Source organism: Anabrus simplex, chromosome 12 (assembly GCF_040414725.1).
Source record: "Anabrus simplex isolate iqAnaSimp1 chromosome 12, ASM4041472v1, whole genome shotgun sequence".
NCBI classification, from domain to species: domain Eukaryota; kingdom Metazoa; phylum Arthropoda; class Insecta; order Orthoptera; family Tettigoniidae; genus Anabrus; species Anabrus simplex.
The window spans coordinates 2,320,336-2,341,140 of record NC_090276.1 but is presented as its reverse complement, the minus strand read 5'-3'; the positions used below and the strand labels follow the sequence as shown (position 1 = coordinate 2,341,140).

The following is a 20,805-nucleotide window of genomic DNA, read 5'->3' as shown; positions in this document are numbered from 1 at the left end:
GGTTGTACTTCATTCTTTAATGTAAGTTCTGAAGAATTTCACTTGATGAAGCGCCATCATTATTTAACTGATCTGTCACTCTCCATCACTCTTTCTAACGCCTAGGTTGGTAGCCCAAACCAAATTTAAAAATAAAGTGAGAATCAAACTACTTTATAACAAGTAAATTATAAAAGATTTTTGAATTTGAACAAAGTTCTTTTTTTATTTGTACAAGCTGCTTTACGTCGCACCGACACAGATAGGCGACGATGGGAGAGGAAAGGGCTAGGAGTGGGAAGGAAACGTGGCTTTAATTATAGAAGAGCCCCAGCATTTGCCTGGCGTGAAAATGGGAAACCGCGGCAAACCATCTTCAGAGCTACCAACAGTGGGGTTCGAACCCACTATGTCCCGAATGCAAGCCCAGAGCTGCGCACCCCTAACCGCACGGCCAACTCACTCGGTAAACAAAGTTTTTGTTTGGGCTTTCATAAACAGTTCTTTTGCTATCCAAAATATAGCTGTCCACTTCGGTTTACAAGATACGGTACGTGCGTGCTCAAATACTCTGTGTAAACCATGTACCATACAAGTTGCATGCCTCATGCTTGGGATAAAGTTTACAGGAAGTTTAGTACACTTCTGCTTGAATTTAATTTCTGGAATAATGAAAAAAATAACAGTTTATATAAATATAGAACAATTATAAAAATATTTTCATAATAATCCGTTGCCTAATGATAACGTACGTGCTAATCTTATCGCTCCTATAGGTGAGGTCACCGCCGATAGTGACACATGGAGACTGAAAGACCGGACGGGCTACAAAGACATGGCTACAAAGAACTTGACGTTACTGTTAAATAAACATTTCACTGTTATCCTTAACACATCTTGATTTCATTGGATTCTGTGCTGCACTTGTTTCTCTCGTTAAGGCCAAGTATAAGTTTAACGAAGATTACGTCGTGAAAAACAGCCGGGCTCGTATTTGAAGGTGCCCGTGTTTTATAGCTGTTGCTGAATTCGAAAATGTCATTTGTTTTCTTGTGTCTGGTTCGGTTTTGAGAAAAAACGGGAAATGTTTGATAAAGAGGTTTCTAACCTGAAGTGAGTAGTTCGGGAGGAGACATGCAGGTTTCAGGTCCATTTAAGTAGGTAAGGTTCAGTATTCCTAAAACGTACTAACAGATTAGGAAGAGAACATAACGGAAGAGATGTCGCCACAAGTAAGATGAGTGAAGGATCTGGTTTCTCTGTGCAGTGAGACAGAATGCTTCTGCTTCCAGCTGACGGCCGCCATCTTAGCCATGTTTATGGTAGCTTGTGTACGAAGATGAACTTCGAGGATATTCCAGGTCCACGACCGAGAAGATTCCACTACTGTACATCATTTTTATTATTAGTCCATTCATGTAAATAATGTTATTACTTGAATCAATAAATACACAACTAGACGTCAAACTAATTAAATATCTTCACGTTTGGTGGGTAAATTGTTTTGTCCAACCCGTATCCAGTTTCCCTAGGGGCTCGGGTATGCGGAGAGATGAATCTGTCATGGCGGGTTTTTATGACCGGATGCCCTTCCTGACGTCAACCTCATCAGAGGAATGAATGAGATGAAATGAATGACGTAATATATGATAGTAGGGAGAGGGTGAGACCCGGTGCCGGCACATAGCCTACTCCTGTCTGCTCAAGGCTTAGCGTCTCCATCCGACGGACGAATCACCATCAACAGCGTCATATGCCCTCACTCCATATGAGCACTGCGAAGAGGTTTGGAATTTAATCCAGGCTCTTGGCACGCAAACTATTGATTAGAAATTGTATACCACCACCTCCCCTTTTCGACCAACGGGACTCAAAACGGCTAACCTCGGTGTCAGACCGTTTAGACTTCAGCGCCTTAACGATCATGGTCACCAGGCGGGCTTGGTGGGTAAATGCCTATGTAAATACATTTAAGGTTTTAGAGTGTAATATTCCTAGTTCTGTTTACAAAAGGAGGCCACGGCTATAGAATCGCCGTCTTCGTTCAAGCTTTGGGAAGTTGATTTACGATAAAAATATACGTGTCCAAGCCTTTGCGCCATTGCCCTTACTTAACATGAAAAATGGTCGTTTACATTTGACAGCCTGTATAAGTTATAGGCCTATGTTGCCAGTTTCCGCATTAATATCGGGCGTCTCGGCTTCTAGGCTTGTCAGTGCCTAATTTATTTTTTATTTATCTTAAACTAATTAACCATCTTACATCTCGTAGCTTCACAAATCTTAGCTTTTTCTAGTGAAGTATTTTTATAAACACTGCTGCAGTTTTAAGAGATGACGAAAGGGTAAAAATGTTTACGTTCCACAACAAAAATATGTCCGGCTCCATGGATGAATAATAAACTAAATAATTTCATCCTCATCACGACGCGCAGGTCGCATACGGGCGTCAAATCAAAAGAACTGCATCTAGCGAGCCGAACTTGTCCTCGGACACTCCCGGCATCATAACCCATAGCTACGCCATTTCTTTTTCCCAACAAAAAATCAGTGAAAGTACAAGAGAGCATTTGTGCTGTGAATCGTTTTGAGAAAGTTTCATTTACAATGTTATTTGCACAAGTTTTTCATGCATCTTATTTGTGGTAGAATAAATCAGTGCCACTGTTAGACAGAGAACAGCAGACCGCGTGTCTATTTTTGACGCTGATCAATTTCCCAACGTTTGAATGAAGTCCTCCCGTTGTTAGTTGACATGTGTTTCTTGTAGCAGTAAAATGGAACATTTGGGGGCTGGATTCGTTTCAAATGCCTTGTAATAATTCTATTTTAAGAATGAATTAATTCCAAGAAAGGGTCAGAAGGGCTTGCTAAGAAAGTAGCACATGTTGCATTCACAAACATTCATGAAAATGAATTTGAAGTCAATGTATGGCACTTTGTTGTACCGAGCGAGTTGGCCGTGCGGTTAGGGTGCTGACCGTCGGCAGCATAGAAGATGGTTTTTCGCAGTTTCATTTTTTTTTTTTTTTTTTTTTTTTCACAGCAGGGAAATGTTGGGGCTGCACAGCCGCTTCCTTCCCGTCAACAGGCTTGTCGAGAGCCGCAGAGTGAGGTAGACTCTGAGAGCAAATGTACGCCAACATGGAGAAGGCAAGGGAGCGTCAAGTCCCACTGGAGCAGAAAGTGTTCGCCAGGAGAGGTGTTGGTATACAATTTCTAATCAGTAGATTTCACATCAAAAGCGTGGATTCAATTCCAAACCTTTCCACAGTGTTCATGTGGAGCGAGGGCATATGACGCTGTTGTTGGTGATTCGTCCGTCGGATGGGGACGTTAAGTGTTGAGCAGACACGAGTAGGCTATGGTGAGAGAAATCAAAATATTACTAGGCCTACTTCCGTTAATCATTATTTCGTCTTTATACTCCTCAATAAACTCAAAACAGATTATGAATAATTGTAATGCAATCCATTAAATAATGTGAAACTGAAAAAGAGTTAATGTCTGAGATTTGAGGTACTTTTTTTGAAATTATACTTCGAACTAGATGAAACTGCTTCGCGAAATCATTTTTCGTTCTCAACAGATCCATAAAATTAAATGAGTACATTTTAAATTTTCGCTTGTACACAGTTCATTTTTGGCGAACAGCATCGTCCATCAGTCCATCAATTGCTTATGACAGCGAAAATACGCCCTACAAAGACATTACTGACTGGGGTGGAAAAATCTTGTTGAGCAAGGTAGGCTATCTCCTTTATATATAAAAAATAACAGTTTTATCTGTACATTGCTCAGAATTATAAAAGAATGGTATTTCGGTATCGGTCGTGTCCGCAGGAACTACAGTCTACGCTATCAGTCATTTTTATGATGGCCTAATATTAGAGTCGGAAGAAAACTAAATGTGAATGCGTGAAATATAGAAAGTCCATAAAATTGATCATCAATATTACATTGACCATGTTTGTTGCTATGTGCTTTGTGTCTTCTGCTGCCACTCATCTCCGATAGATGAGATTACTGCTACCTACCGAGTATAACAAACAGCCTGCGCGAATATTGGCGGGAAGTAGCTGGCGACTTAGCATGCCGTTCCTCTGGTTGATACATTTTCTGATACTAGAGGCATGTAACACACTGTTTCATCATAGTATTCCAGCTATTTTATCCTTACTCTGACGCAGTGATTGGAATGAGCAGTGTGCACGTTTAACAGAATAATGGCAGAGGAGTGTTCTCGGCTCTCTGCTTCCTGGTCATTCCAGCTCTGGAACTTTGGAGTGTTAGATCGGCAGCGTAATGACCTATATAGACTTCAGTTGGGAAAATCACAAGGACAGTCTTTCTGAGAATACCGTAGCGAAGCACGGGTACATCAGCTAGTAATAAAATAAGGTGGGAACGTTTGGCAATCACAGTACTGCTACCAAAATCACCGTAGTTACCAACAGCTAGCGTTCTTGTACAGCTCATATCATTAGCTATTTGTCATATATATTAAAACACTGAGAAGTTTAATGCAGAAGAAGGGAGTTATTATTGACGAATTCCTTCTTTTCGAACCCTCTGCGGGACGTGGGTACCCCTACGAGTCGAGTACTGCTCCACTATCCCTTGGTCAACTCTTTTCTTTTCCGACCCTGATGGTGTATTAGGTACCGTATACTATTTTCATTCCTCCCCTGAAAGGGAAGGCGGTAAGGCCGTCTCTCGGGCCAGGAGATAAGGAGATGCACAGAGAAGGTGAGGGCCTACACTTGGAAATGTCGCCTTAGTGCAGGAGAATGGTTAATGCTAGTGATGGGTCGCGTGATGCAAAGTTCTCGATGCAGTACGTGCCTCATAATGCTATCTCGATGTTGTAATCTGACGCCAGGCACATGAGCTCTTTGTCTCGAGGCAGTGCTGGGAAACGTGTCGAGAGCTCTCGATGCATTTCGAGCAAATGATGCAGTCCATGAGTCGTACTTTTATGTCGAAGTTTGAATCGGGACATCATGCGCATGCGGTGTGTTACCCCCCGGCTATACTTCGCCTGAATGACGATACGCCCACTTCTTTATAATACACTCGCAGTGAACCTTCCTATAGTTCGGGGAATGGGTATGTGAAACAGACAGTATTGAAGAATGTGACGTATTTTAAAGGTAATTGAAACTATTTATTTTACGACGCATCGAATAGTGTAATAATTTGAACATAAAGAAAAATATACCGGTAATGGCATAAATATACTGGTATATGTGTGCCTGTATCTGAAAAGGGACTCGTTCTCGGGTTAAGTATCTTCTGGACTATCAATACTTTTATATAAGCATGGTAACAAATGTAGTGATTCCGGGTGAGATGGCGCAGGGTAGGCCAGTGCGGCAATCGCCCGCTAGATCGCTCGTCCACTGCTTTTCGTGTGTACAGTGTGTTCGTGAGAAGAAAAGCTATCTGTTGGATGTCACGTGGTGCGAGTAATTTCGCCTGAAATCCTGGATATTTCTGGCAAGTACATCTTCTCAGCCTTCAAAGTTTTGCTACGGCATGATATAAAAGCCCACTGACTGGGTTGTTCAAGTTAAATTAATTTTGCACTGGCACAGGCGGGTGACTAGGTTAGTCAACGACTATGCTGGTGTGATATACGGCATGTTGGGCCAACGCAGTTCTTGGGGCAGGAGTCCATATCTCCCCAAATGTCGGGAGAGTTGGCGCGACACATTTCCGGGAGAGATGGCGCGCTATTCTTTGAATTTCCATTTAGATATAAAATGTGTTTCCATCCTCCGATCAGTTTGTTAAAAAATATAAAATATATTATATAGCCTATATGCATTTTTTAAAAATTCTGTGTCCAATTATACTAATTATGGAGAAGAGGAAGCAGCTACAGCCTAATCGAAGTTTGTAGTACATGCCTTTAATTAGTGATGTGCGCGAGTGATGCCTGGAATCGCGGTACTCGATTCTTTCGAGTCCAGGCTCGGACTCGCTTCGCTTGCGAAGGCTCGATGATAGTAGAGCCTTAGATGATAGCATGACGTCACACGTTCGCTCACTCGCCGGCTCGTAGATGGATGAAGCATGCGTACAAGCGGTCGCTGAGGGTTTATGGGATTGCGGCAGCGCGGTACGATATGAAAAAACTGAATGAATGCGGAAAAGGAATAACCTAAATTTGATAATTACTTGAGAACGATAATAATGCCACTTAATACGCATAATAAGATATGAAAATATCCGTTTACGGCGTCTCGCACACACTTCACTGAATATGCCATCTATTCTAATATTGATAATATAGCTTATCTGGCCTTCATAGCCCAACTTGGCCGGTTCGATACTGGTTTATTCCGGTAGTATTTGAAGGTGCTCAAATACGTCAACCTAGTGTCGGTAGAATTATTGGGACGTAAAAAATCTCCCGGGGGACTAAATGCGGTACCTCGGCATCCCCGAAAACGATACAAATGTACGTACTTGGACGTAAAAGTTATAACATTATTATTATTATTATTATTATTATTTCAAATCCCTGTCACGGTATGTATGTTGTAATTAGTGTATTTTAAACATGTGCTATTTTTTTTTTTGCTAGGGGTTTACGTTGCACCGACACAGATAGGTCTTATGGCGACGATGGGATAGGAAAGGCTTAGGAGTTGGAAGGAAGCGGCCGTGGCCTTAATTAAGGTACAGCCCCAGCATTTGCCTGGTGTGAAAATGGGAAACCACGGAAAACCATCTTCAGGGCTGCCGATAGTGGGATTCGAACCTACTATCTCCCGGATGCAAGCTCACAGCCGCGCCCCTCTACGCGCACGGCCAACTCGCCCGGTAACATGTGCTATTTGTAGACTATAGACGGTATTTCTGCACACATTGTATTGCTTCGCTACTGGTAAATTATATCTCATGTAGCCATTATGCATATACACGGGCGTAGATGTGCTAATATAATCGGTAGTATGACAGATTTATTGTAACCATAGCCTATTGCTAACCGTGCCAAAGCCTACAATCGTCCGGGGGAACAGGTGAATCACAGCAGTTTATATGTACATCTTACTTTCGGCAGATATAATGTCGGGTATTAAGATGAGGCGTCCAGAATGTGACGTACGTTCACGCAGCAAATCAGCGGACAGAACGTCATTCTGTTCTAGCTAAACAGCTGACAGTTTGTTAGTAAGTCACAACCTTTAGTGCCTATGATGATGATAATAATAATCATAACAATCGAATTATTGACGACCGATGACTGAACAACATCAATCATCAGCAGCAAACATATTGCACTCCACACCACAAAAATATTCTGTGGGTGACCCTGAATGCCGTGCACTCCAGTACAGTAGATTTTAGTTCTAAGGCATGTCCACAGATAGCGACACCAGTATGCTTGGACTCGAGTCTGGAGTCGAGTAATACCGATTCTAAGAGCACATTACTCGATTCTACTCGATTCCGTCGCTAGCCCATCACTACCTTTAATGAAACTTTAAAGCGTAACATCTCCAACAAAAGAGAAATTTCAGTGAACAAAAAGAATAAATTGCAACCACTGCCACAACGGGACAGAGCAAGAAAGGAGAAAAACCTCATTCCAATGAAGCAGCCAAAATGATTCAAGGTGGGCAAAATAATGCAATATCCGATTATTGCAACAAGTGTGTGGAGTGCTGGGAGAAGTATTATTTGACAAAAAAAGAAGGATGATTGGGTTAAGTGCACTGTCTGCAACAAGTGGCTGCATGAATTGTGTTCAGTGTATAAGAACTTGTGTAATGATTGTGGACGAGAGAGATTAAGCAAAAACATATCCTAAAAGGACTGAGGGATAAATCTTGAAGTTTAAATAATTAATTGATTTATTAATGACCAAGAAATAATAGACAAGTGAATGTAAATAAGGTAAATAAATCTATTAAACCTGTAATCATAGTTTACTTCTTAATTTCTTCCCTCCTTAGCATATCAAGTACGTAACATCATCTCACCCGGACACTACGGGAGAGATGGCGCAGGTGACACACTTTCAAATAAACGATATCTTTCTGTAATCTACTTACATTCAGACAATTTCCTTCAAAAGGCAGTGAGAAGAGATATAAGGAATGATGACTAGCATAAAAATAAGCTAATCGAAATGTTGGCGAAGACTTGTTGCACGATCATGACAAAATGTGCGCCATCTCTCCCCGACTTACTCTAGATCGTTTCCATGAAAAGGGTCATTCAAGAACTCCATAGACAAACTTTCGGAAATTGTTCAGGGAAACCTGTGCATATTGGTACGGACCCGTGGTCTCCGGTGGCTCGTTATAGAGTAGAAACGATAATTAAAATATGATTTATTCGGTTTTATAACCGCAAACAACCTTATTTCTGTGAAAATACCTTCACAACAGAGAAAAATCCTGCAATATTCAATAACCAAAACGTACAACACGAAACACAGAGTAATGCAATAACCCTCTGTCGAAACACGTACACTTTTATCACAGTGTGTTCAATATGTTCTGTCAGTGTACTGTTTTAAAGGTCGTTGGCTTCCAGCGCGTTAAAGAACTCCTGCGGGACGTAATTCCCACACCCCGGCGTCTGCCAAGAACTAACATTTAGGACGGACGTATAAAACAAATAGTCCGCTTCTGTGGTGTAGTGGTTAGTGTGATTAGCTGCCACCCCCGGAGGCCCGGGTTCGATTCCTGGCTCTACCACGAAATTTGAAAAGTGGTACGAGGGCTGGAACGGCGTCCACTCAGCCTCGGGAGGTCAACTGAGTAGAGGTGGGTTTGATCCCCACGTCAGCCATCCTGGAAGTGGTTTTCCGTGGTTTCCCACTTCTCCTCCAGACAAATGCCGGGATGGTACCTAACTTAAGGCCACGGCCGCTTCCTTCCCTCTTCCTTGTCTCACCCCTCCAATCTTCCCATCCCCCGCAAGGCCCCTGCTCAGTTTAGCAGGTGAGGCCGCCTGGGCGAGGTACTTATCTTCCTCCCTAGTTGTATCCCCCGACCCAGAGTCTGAAGCTCCAGGACACTGCCTTTGAGGCGGTAGAGGTGGGATCCCTCGCTGAGTCCGAGGGAGAAACCGACCCTGGAGGGTAAACGGATAAAGAAGAAGTACAAAACAAATAACATTTATTATTATTATTATTATTATTATTATTTTCAATGCAATACAGACACAAAGCTAACTGAGTAGATGGCATAGCCACGAGTTAATCAGGTTTGTTTACATTATGATTGGTTCATATTGCATGTGTTGAAGTGGAAAAGATTTTATTATCTATTGGTTATTTTATATACTGGTATTCAGTAATGTTACAATTACTTCTGTTAGCGATTTGGTTGTTTCTGCACGAAAAGGCGTGTGTTTGGTAACCGAAACTCCGATTGCAAAACAAAAACAAACAAAAATATTTGAAGAGAAGATTCGAACCACCACAAAACGTAGCGCAGGATAATACCCATCAATGTTATTTAACCAACTGAGCCACGCTTACAGCTCGTGTTCAATGTTTACTAATCATTTCTGTTTCTACCATATTCGTCCTGGCTGAGGTCCAATTGAAGCGTGCCTCGAGACATCGAGATAGTGACGTCTCAAACGAGAGTTATGCCCATCACTAGCGAGGCGTAGAGCGGTGGCCACGTGTGGGTCGAGGCCCAATCTGCTTCCACCGACAAGGCGGCACGCCGTTGCTTTGCTTTTGCCGGTACCTGCATTTTCGAACGTCTTTCCTCTGATTAGTAAGTGAAATGGCGTACGGTAATGTCCGAGGACAAGTTCGGCTCGCCAGGTGCAGGTAGGCGACCTGCGCGTCGTGATGAAGCCCCCGTGCCACCGAAATTAACCAATGATGGTTAAAATTGCCGACCCTACCGGGAATAGAACCGGGATCCCTGTGACCAAAGGCCAGCACGCCGGACCTTTGATTACTGTTAACAGAGGATGGGTCTACTACCAGTACCGGCTGTCTTTAAATGTTCAAATTTCCTGAGAGAAAAGGAGTCGAGTCTACATTAATATTCCAGTGCCAATGAAATGTCACTTTGTTGTCAATTTCTGAAGGTGTGTGAGCCTCCGTGACAGCGCGCTAGGTTCCGTGGTTCAGATCCCGAGGAGCCGCGCAACCTGACGACATGTAGGTTCGGCGCGAATAACAGATAAGAATGTTTACGTACCTAAATGAAAGCACAGCCTATCACTGGATTCAGTCAGAAACTTTTTGTTGACTCAATCGAATTTCAAATACTTTGTATTCTTGCTTTTTGAATATTGTGTGACAAAGATGTACATCATAACATTATTTCTTCAAATTACAAATATTAATAGGATGAGAGCAGGCCTGGTGATTTAGCTAGAATTTATTTCCATTCTATTCTTGATAGGTGCCTAGTAAGGGTTAGTGCTATACTGATGTCGCCAGTGTCGTCCCATCTGCGATCACTTTATATCAGTGAGACTATAGTGACTTACAAACTTTCAAGTTGCTGTGAAGAAATTCCCTCTTGAAGCACTGCTACAAAGAGACAGCGACAAATGCGTGCTAGGATTCTGATGTTTGAACGCATTAGATTACTTAACGTTTACCGTTTGAGCCTGATGCTCTAATATGGCGACAGACAAACAGAGACTAAATAGGACCCATGTGTGCGTTTTATTTAGGATTACCAGATGGTTGTTGGTATAAAGGCGGTCAAATGTGCTTTAAAATGCAGGACAAAAGCAGAGCGAATTAAAAACATTGAATGTTATATTCACATTCACAATAAAGATTTCTGCTGTACCAATCTGTGTCTTCGACAGCGGGACCTTTCTTGCAGCAACTGTAGCTCTTCTTCAACTTGGCAGTGACTACATCATTTAAAGTACAAATCTTACCTCTATTTGTCTCAAAGAAAGATAAAATCTACATGAACGATGAACGCCTACAGCTGGAATAAGCATGTTGAAAACTATAGACTAATATTACCTCATGAGAGAGGGTACTGTATATGTTGGGAGAACCCCTGAGCCTATCCTTATCACACTCTCTGCAGAACTCCCCCGCCTCTGCTGCATGGACGTTGGAAAAGCCCTGACAGGTTGCTGATAATTTTACAGCGATTGCAAATGGGACACTGACTAGTCTTTCTTCACATTATTTTTGTTTTCTTCTGTGATTGGAGTGATGGCAAATGGAACAAATTTTACTGTGACCGCAAATGGGACTGGCCGCAGATGAGACACGATCCTGTCGCCACCATCACTATCAGTATTCTTTTTGGTCATGTTCCCTTGAGTTATTGAAAATAATATTGTTTTTTTCTCGTCATCGATCTGGTGACCTTAAATGAGAATAATATTTGCGGCCTTGTCTGTAAAATACCCTAAGAGTAATTGTAAGAACACTGAAGTTAGGCGCGCTGCCCCAGGGAGTGCTGAAAAGGCGGTAGTGGCGGTAGTTCGTGAGAAGTCGTACCACCAAGTAAGTTAAAACAAAAATTTAAAAAATGGACGTAAATAAATTATCGATATATTAGATGTAGATGGAGCAAATGTTGTAAACCCCAGAAGATACGAAAACCGTACACGAGCTATTTTCGTCCTGAAGACCGTACGTTACATTTCGTATTACTATCACTCTTTTAATATGGTAACTTTCACTCTATTTACAGATATTTCTGTCTACATCTTTTATTCTAAAATCAGATATAATTCATAATAATTACCGGTACTAATTTACAAAATAACAAAAAATAAAAACTCACCGATTTGTCAATTCATCAGAAGTGAAGCTTTGAGTTCCAAACTTCAAAGAGACGTTGCCACTTTCTCTTGTTCTTTTGTGCTCGAACTGTACAGAAAACTTAGTTGTGTGGTTTTTATTTTGGAACGAATTTCTCACACGTGGCTCCATCATTCTATAAACACAGACTCGCTAGATCAGACGCATTAATTGTCCACGTAATGAGCTTATTTCGGTGTTTCAATGAGATTGATTTTAATAAACACGCGCTCACAATCGCCATTGGAGTGCGGTAAAGATATGACAGAGGGCGATCTTTAAAGGGAATATCGTTAGAAGTGTCTTTCAAATTTCAGCAACTGCTTTAGTGCAGTTGCTAATTTCTGCCGCCAGCTTCGTTAATTTTATTTATTTGCATAGTGATACACTGAAAGCAACGCACGGAAGTTCACCCAGGGTTGAAAATATAACCAGCAAAAACTAACATCTGTCCAATTCAGAGGAGAAAATCACAGAAAACAATGGCGTTAGAAGTGAGATATAGAAAATATTGTAAGTGCCCTTTTTTATTCTGTTCCACTAAATATTTTCTTTACTTTAAAAATAAATTTCGCTACGAAATGTCAAATAATTCGTACCGGTTGGCGACACTGTGTTAAAAAATAATTACAAGAAGTATCGTAATAAAAAAACAGTCCCGGCCTGTGGCTTTTGAGACTAGGGGTTCAATGAGATCCTTTTATATTTTTAATATTTTTGCTTGTCCTTCGCAGACGACCTAGCAATACTAGCGGACTGTGAAATCACAGCAATCAAACAGATAGAAGAAGTTCTCACGGAATGTGCTGAAAAAGTTGGGCTACAAATATAATTCGAGAAAACTAATTTGATTCGTACTAGATTCAACATTCAGAAACTAAACACAAAATACGGACAGATAAAACGGATTCCACACTTTGAAACTATAGAACCAACAGGGTTGGAAAAGGAAGTACGGTACTGTACAGATCGCCTACACAAACTAAAGAGAGAGTACTAAAGAACATGGGCTTTTACAACAACAAAATGTGTGCCCACAAACACAAATATCAGGCATTACAATACTGTGATCAAACCTGAAGTTTTATACATACGGTACACGAGTGAAACGCTGGTACTCAGTAGAAAAGGGGATCTAGAGAACATTCTAACAAAAAGACCACGAGGAACATTCTTGGTACAGACAAAACTGAAGACTGAAATCCCGTGCAGCAACAGACAAACTGCCCAACCTGGCAGCAGATATTAGAAAACGAAGACTGAAATTTTATGGACATGTTCACAGACACCCAACAACGAAACTTCCACATAAGATCATTACATACAGCAGAAAATTGTAGTCTAACATGGATCCAAGAAGTGAAAAAGAACCTGGAGAAAGCCCAGATAGATATATCAGAAATATTATACAGAAATCTGTTCCGTAATAAACGTAAACAGATGGGTAGTACAGCCAGAGAATGGAGTTCCAAAGAGACCAAGGAGCTAGAAGAAAAGAAGAGAGCATACGGAGAAAAAATGAAAGCCATGTAGAAGAGCAGAAAGGCGAATCATACTAGCACTGCGTGATTCAACAGGGCCCATACGCTAGGACACATTCCGGTTTTGGTCAAACTGCTGTCTTTCCCTTAGAAAAAAATCAGTAAGCTACAGCATTTTCCTTATGCTGCAACTCCCAATCCATGCTTTCCTCTCATTTAGTGTACCGTACATTACCTTTGGATGTACCCGTATATTAATCTTCTTCTGCATTAGCGACAATGGGGTTTTGGCCGGCCTAACTGTTTTATTTTGTACCGATCCTTCAGTGGAAGTCAGTCTTAAATAACAATGTCCATTTGCTTTTATAAATGAAAGTCACTTACACTACACTACAACTTATTCCAATAATGTTCTATCCACTCTACAGATAAAAATAACTTACCACTTTACTTTCGGTTGCTCTGCTCACGGGCCAGGTGTGTCGCGAAGGATCGGAGGGAATCGGCTCTTCGCTACAGTAGCGGTAGTTTTAAATTTAGCGGAAAAATGGGCTTCGGCCGCTTACTTCCCCCTGCCTCAACTCACCTCTTGCTTGTGAACAGGTGTGTTTTCCATCCGACATATTCATAGGTGGGGGAAGGGATCTAAATTCTACTAGAGTTTTGACCTTAAAAAATAAAACTCCAATACCGTATTCATTCAGTAAAGGGGTTCACTGAACCCATCAAACACAGGACGAGCTAGGGCTGCTAAACACTCGGCTAGAATGACACAAAGTTTACTCGTTTCACCACACAAAGCCACAAAGTGACGACTGTTAGAAGACAAGAAATTAACGGTCAATGTACAAGATCTAGCCAATCAGGAGACATGAAAAGAGGAATATTACCCATAACCACCCCGTCCAGTGACCTTAGTAGGATGAAATCTGTTACTAGCATAGTCTCTTTGGTGTCAAAGGAAATAAGATAGATGGATCGTGATTGGTGCGTTTTTTGAATGTCGTCATGCACAGTGCTTTTAGGCGAACAAGACCTATCATCATCAGTACTGTTGTCACAAACTGCCAATTTTGATATATACAGCAATAAATAGAGACAGGATATTAAACACGTAGAAGAAAGGAGGCTTACTCTTTTGCATTTCTTACTCCCTATCTTGGCTGTACCAACTCCACTACATCTTTCACAATCTCCACAGATGTAAACAAAGTTTTGGTGATTACAAGTACCTAAACGCTTTAACATTTTTGCCAGGATGAAACTATTAAATCCACATTCATTCTCGATAGGTATTAATTTACTATAATTGATCGGTCACGAAACAGATGCTTCGTTTGCTTTCACTTCGCTTCCTGCGAGTTTGAGTGCACAGCTGCACGGTCAAAGAGTTTCAAATATAAAAACCGTAGTCTTGTACGTTATTAGCAACACCAGAGTAGTCCTTTCTCTTCAAGACTGGTAATAATTCCAGGTAACTGCATAATGGAAGGCTAGGGAAAGAAATTGATAGAGAATCTGCTACCTGGTCAATAGTCCTAAATGCAGATCACCGAAGATTTCAATTGTCGCTTCAACGAAAAGTTTTCGACATCTCGAGTACAAACGAGCTTCCCATCTTGCAGGAATATGTCGTGCTACGTTCCCCTCTTTTGTCTGGCATTCCTTGCTCTCTTCTAATACCTGCGTTGGCGAGGTGCATCCCTTTTATTTCCCCATCTGATTACTGTTTTACAATTTGTTTTATGCCCCACAGACAGAGATAGGTCTTATGGCGACGACAGAGTAGGACAGGACTAAAAATGGCTTTTATTGAAGTACAGCACCAGCATTTGCCTGGTATGAAAATGGGAATCCACGGACCCGACAGCGGGGCACGACTCTAACCGCACGACCAACTCGCCCGGTAGCGTTAATAAAGGATGCTTGCCGAGTTATACTTCCTCTTAAAACAATAATCACCACCACCAGTGGCCGAGGCGGTAAAGGCCTGCTCTGCTGTCTGGAAGTCGAAAAATGCAAGAAACGAGATTTCCACTTTGGAAGGCCCTGCCTACAGTACCAATTACTTTTTTTTTTTTTTTTTTGCTAGTTGCTTTACGTCGCACCGACACAGATAGGTCTTATGGTGACGATGGGACAGGGAGGGGCTAAAAGTGGGAAGGAAGCTTTTTGCTAGGGGCTTTACGTCGCACCGACACAGATAGGTCTTATGGCGACGATGGGGCAGGAAAGGCCTAGGAGTTGGAAGGAAGCGGCCGTGGCCTTAATTAAGGTACAGCCCCAGCATTTGCCTGGTGTGAAAATGGGAAACCATGGAAAACCATTTTCAGGGCTGCCGATAGTGGGATTCGAACCTACTATCTCCCGGATGCAAGCTCACAGCCGCGCGCCTCTACGCGCACGGCCAACTCGCCCGGTGGGGAAGGAAGCGGCCGTGGCCTTAATTAAGGTACAGCCCCAGCATTTGCCTGGTGTGAAAATGGGAAACCACGGAAAACCATCTTCAGGGCTGCTGACAGTGGGGTTCGAACCCACTATCTCCCGAATACTGGATCCTGGCCGCACTTAAGCGACTGCAGCTATCGAGCTCGGTAGTACCAGGTTAAACGCGGCCGAGGGTACTTCACAAGTGCCGAGGTTACTGAGCCCATGACGCCTAGCGAGTTGGCTACGCGACTCGGGTAACATAGCAATGAACTTGCATTCGGGAGATGGTGTGTTCGAACCCCACTGTCGGGAGTCCTGGAGACGGTTTTCAGCGATTTCCTTTTAACAATGACCGTTTCTTTTGCTATTACAATGTTGCACTTTGTGGCACTAGGAATACGAAAGGAGGAGATCACCCGTCACGATCGAGAAGGGTAAATAACACAGTAAAAACTGCTTTAAAAGGAGACCCTATTAAGCGGAAAGTTGCCTTTGTACCTCGGTCCCTTGATCTGGGCATAACGCCAATCGGAACCTGTCACACATGGAAATGCGAGGTGGTCCTGTTGTTGGGTTGGCGACCACGTCTCCCTAGCTGAGTCTGACATTTCTTTCACTAGTGTCAGGCTCCTCACTTTCACGTATCGTGGGCAGAGGGAGTTGCTTTATGTCGCACCGACACAGACAGGTGGTATAGCAATGATAGGGTAGGAAAGAGCTCGGAGTGGCCTTCATTAAGGTACAGCCCCAGCATTTTCTGGTGTGAAAATGGGAAACCACAGAGAACCTTCTTCGCACCTGCCAGTAACTAAGTTTGAACCCAATACCTCCCCTATGCAAGGAGATAGCTACAAACCACGCAGTTGCTCGCTCGGTTCCATTCTCAGAGAAACATCTAACAATTTTAATGAGATTTAAAGCATAAAGAAACAATCCATTTCCAGTGTTATGAGCACAAGACTGTAAAATATTCCTGGGTTTCTACTGATGATTCCTGGCTCAGTCCGGTGGTATTTGAAGGTGCTCAAATACGACAGCCCCGTGTCGGTAGATTTACTGGCACGTAAAAGAACTCCTGCGGGACTAAATTCCTGCACCTCGGCGTCTCCGAAGACCTTGAAAAGTAGTTAGAGGGACGTAAAACAAATAACATTATTATTATTATTATCTACTGATGATGGCCTCACGTAAGTGTCTGTTTACAATCTATGTGGCTCTCTGCCTGAACTTATTGAAATTAAATCCATATCATAGCTGGCATATAAAAAACACGCACACATTCTTTTCCTCTTAGGTCTGATTTGGTGAATGTAACTGTAACACATGCGGCATCTCAAATCAAAGAAACCAGCTTCCAGATGCTCTTAAAATGGTAAATGTTGTAAGTGTATAATAATGCTTATTGAGAACTCAAGTCACACATAGGTTTTAGTGTCCATCACTATACTGAACTCAAAATAAGTATTTTAAAAATTTGATTTTTCGCAAAAAATAAAATTAGCAGAAAATATGAAGAGAGGAATCTGAGCCGTTATATGTGAATCGTCAGATGCTAACAAACCAACGGAAGTTAGAGAAGAGCCCTTCCCATCTTCAATTTCTGTCTGCGGCACTCATCCTGTTTGACCTTCCTGGGTCAACCTCTGTTCTTTTTCTACTGCAGTGGTTTCCGAGAGCTAGCAAATCTTTTATTTCCATGCCCTTTGTGGCCCCTTTCTTTCTTTGGCCGATACCTTCATCTTTCGAAATGTAGAATCACTTATTTTTTTCTGCTCTGATTAGCGTTAATAGAGGATGGTTTCTCAGTTTTACTTCCTCTTAAAACAATAATCACCACCACCATCAAATTCCTGTAGCGATCTGTGGGGATGTACACTCCGCACCAAGTCACAAGCACAGTACATGCGCTACCATCTACCTATCCTTAGCACCCAACGATTTCGCTCTTGCTTCATTGGCAATCTGGGCTTCAACACTCACACTACACATTTTCAGTAGGAGACTAAGACTTTACACATTGTTACTGCCCCAAGTCAAGGTTTCGAAGTGGAGGCCTCACCCACACATGTTAGAGAGGCATCCATGGTTCCTCCACATGGGTGATACGGTGGTTCAGGTGAAGTGAGGCTGGTGATTGAGGTGAAAGCTCACTGCGGGGTGCTAGAACCAACACATCACTTTGCTCTACGTAGCCTGGACGAGCCGCGGATTGGGAAAGGAGCGATCCCAACCTAGGGGGAAAGTCGTTGCTGTGAACTCAATCATGATAATGCCAAGTGGAGACCAGGTGAGTAGGCCTACTGAAGGGAGAACAAAACTGGCCACGTTTGGGCGAGGGGCAGACCACTGGATGGACGACTGAGGGGCGTGGTCTCTGCTACGGAGAGCCTGAGTTGCACGAGGACAATGTCTGGCTGTATGCCTCACCACGGATGGTGAGAACGATGCTCAGGACCCTAGAAGGGGCAAAAACCCTATGATTGATTGAAATATGGATGGTTATAAAGAACCAATTTCAAAAATTTCGACATCAAGGGAAGCCAAGGAAGCTCCAGTAGAGCAGATCTGGGAGCAAGCCCAAGATGAAAAACTGGAGACAGAAGTCCTAATTGGACAGCCTGTCGCCGACTCAAAACAAGAAATGGCAACAGAAGCTCCAGTAGAGCAGACTGATGTCAGAATCAATCAGCACGATACCAAACTTCTAACACAAGAGTGGAGAGTGCTGAATGCCACTTCAATCGATACGACAGGAAGGACAGTCGTTTTAGCCTTTGGTAAAAGAGACTTTGAAGAGCTCAAAAAAGAGAAGCCTTAAGGCTAAGCTCGGATTTGGGCAGATCAAGTTTCAAGTCATCAGAGGAAAAACGAAACCGAATGTTGACACCAGTCATCAGAGGAAAAACGAAACCGAATGTTGACAAAGATTGAGCTGAAGGTCCTTCAGGCCAATCTTCAGCATTAAAAAGCAGCTGTGGCCAATTTCGCCAGGAAGTTCAAGTCCGAGGCTATTGACGTGGCCCTTATTCATGAGCTATGGGTAATCAAGGGCAGAGTAACAGGACTGGCAAAATCTGGAGGTAAGCTGATGCACGACACAACATCGGAAATACTCAGAACATGTCTTCTTGTGAACAGGAAATAAATGTCTTATGTTGCAGGAACACTGTTCACGAGACTTAACCGTGGCCAAGATTAAACTTGGAAATTGGGAGGGACCCAGACTAATAACCATCTCCCATATGACTCAACTAATCTGCCCCATCCGAAGAAGTTGAGAACCTAATTTGCAATCCAAAGAGGAAAGGCGAACACCTAGTCCTTGGAGCAGATGCAAATTCACACCACACGGCATGGGGTAGCACGAACTGCAATACAAGAGGTGAGTCTTTACTAGAGTTTATTACTGGAACTGAGTTGTTGATACTAAACCTAGGAAACAAGCCTACAATTATAAATAAAAATTGTAGAGAGGTAACTGACATTACACTAAGCACTACGCATATTGCAAACTTTATTAAAGACTGGAAGGTGCTGGAGGAACCATCACTAGCACATCCAATTTGCAATAGATGCGAGACTATGTGGGACTGAGATGTACAGAGACCCAAAAAGAACTAACTGGGACAGATACAGAGAAGTTCTAGGGAAGGCCGTACAAAAAATTCCAACTAACGTCAGAGGACAGAAAGAATTGGATGTGGCAGTGGAACTATTAGAAGAGGCCATTATAGACTCAATCCATGAAAACTGTCCTCTCAAAGAAAAGAAAAACATCAAAAAAGTAAGGTGGTGGAACAACAAACCAGCCAAAATGAAAAAAGAGGTTAGGATGTTGTATAGAATATCATCTAGAAATGGTATGTGGGACATATATCATAGGAAACTCACCGAGTATAATCTAGAGATACGGAAAGCAAAAAAGAAAATCTTGGAGACTGTTCTGTGAGAAAGTGGAATCACATCCTGAAACAGCAAGGCTCCAGAAGGTTCTGAAAGCAACTCATATAAATCAGGTGGGGACACTGGTTGAACTATTAGGTAATACTGGAATGTTGACTGTAGTGGTAGATCTCGCAGAAAACTGCTTCCTGTTCCTTGGTTAGTCACGCCCCCTCGTGTACGGCAAAGTTGACTAGATACAGAGAATGGAAGTTAGTTGATGTGTTGTGTTTGATGGACTCCTTTGGTAATATCTGACCGTACGTCAAATTTGTAATACAATCAAGATGCCTATTTCTTTTGTAGCATACGGTTGCGCTAACAGGTAGCAGAAGAAACCAGTTGTGAACTCACAAAAGCTTCATTTCCGATGGTAAGCAGTATCAGCACTATCTAACTGCAAAGCTATAAATATGGTATTTTAAAACGATAATTATTATTTTCTTCCAGTTTGGCTCTTGTCATTAAGTATTCTATGTTTATGGAGATAATATCTCACATGATATTTTGGCATACTAAATGTCGTACGTTACGTTTAATAGGTTATAGTCAGAATGATATTGTTGCAGAATTTATAACTTCAATTGCAGATTTCCGTGGAAATGTCCGGAAATATTTAAAAAAGTGGGTTATAGCTGTGGGAAGGAAATGCTGGACCCAAACAAAATGGGAGATGGTCGATACATTTTCAACTTCTTTGAAATCATGTCAAAAAAGACTAAGGAAACAACTGATAGGGAATCTGCCACCTGGGTTGGTGCCCTAAATGCAGATCAGTGGTGACTGATTATTTTGTAACGTGTATATATTTTGTTTATTAAGTGTATATTCCAATGTGAAGTTGTATATGTATATGTACACGCATACGTATGCTGCCTTTGTCCTGATAATAAATACGGTTCAAAACTTGATTACAATATATTTTCAATTGACCATCATTCGCAGATATTTCCTGTCTAAACTCACTAAGCTAAATTTTTTATGCATATGTTTTGTATGGCACCTATTTTATTGCCTTTCTACTGTGGGTATCGGTCCCGAAAGCCAAGAATAACGGCCGAGAGGATACGTTGTGCTGACCCCACGACACCACCTAATCTGCAGGCCTTACAGCAGAGCAGCAGTCGCTTCGTAGGCCCTGGCCCTTCGAGGTTGTTGCGCCAGGGGTTTCTACTTTTTTTAGTGTAGGTATACACATTT

At 42.1% G+C, this 20,805-nt stretch overlaps 1 long non-coding RNA gene across 1 annotated transcript in view; it reads right to left on the bottom strand.

Annotated features, from left to right (window-relative positions):
- LOC136884311 (uncharacterized) overlaps positions 1-13,646 on the bottom strand; it is a 108,402-nt gene extending 94,756 nt beyond the window's left edge. The window contains exon 1 of the long non-coding RNA XR_010861348.2: positions 13,469-13,646. This is a non-coding gene — a long non-coding RNA (uncharacterized lncRNA). The remainder of the gene's footprint in view (positions 1-13,468) is intronic.
- Positions 13,647-20,805: the final 7,159 nt, after the last annotated feature.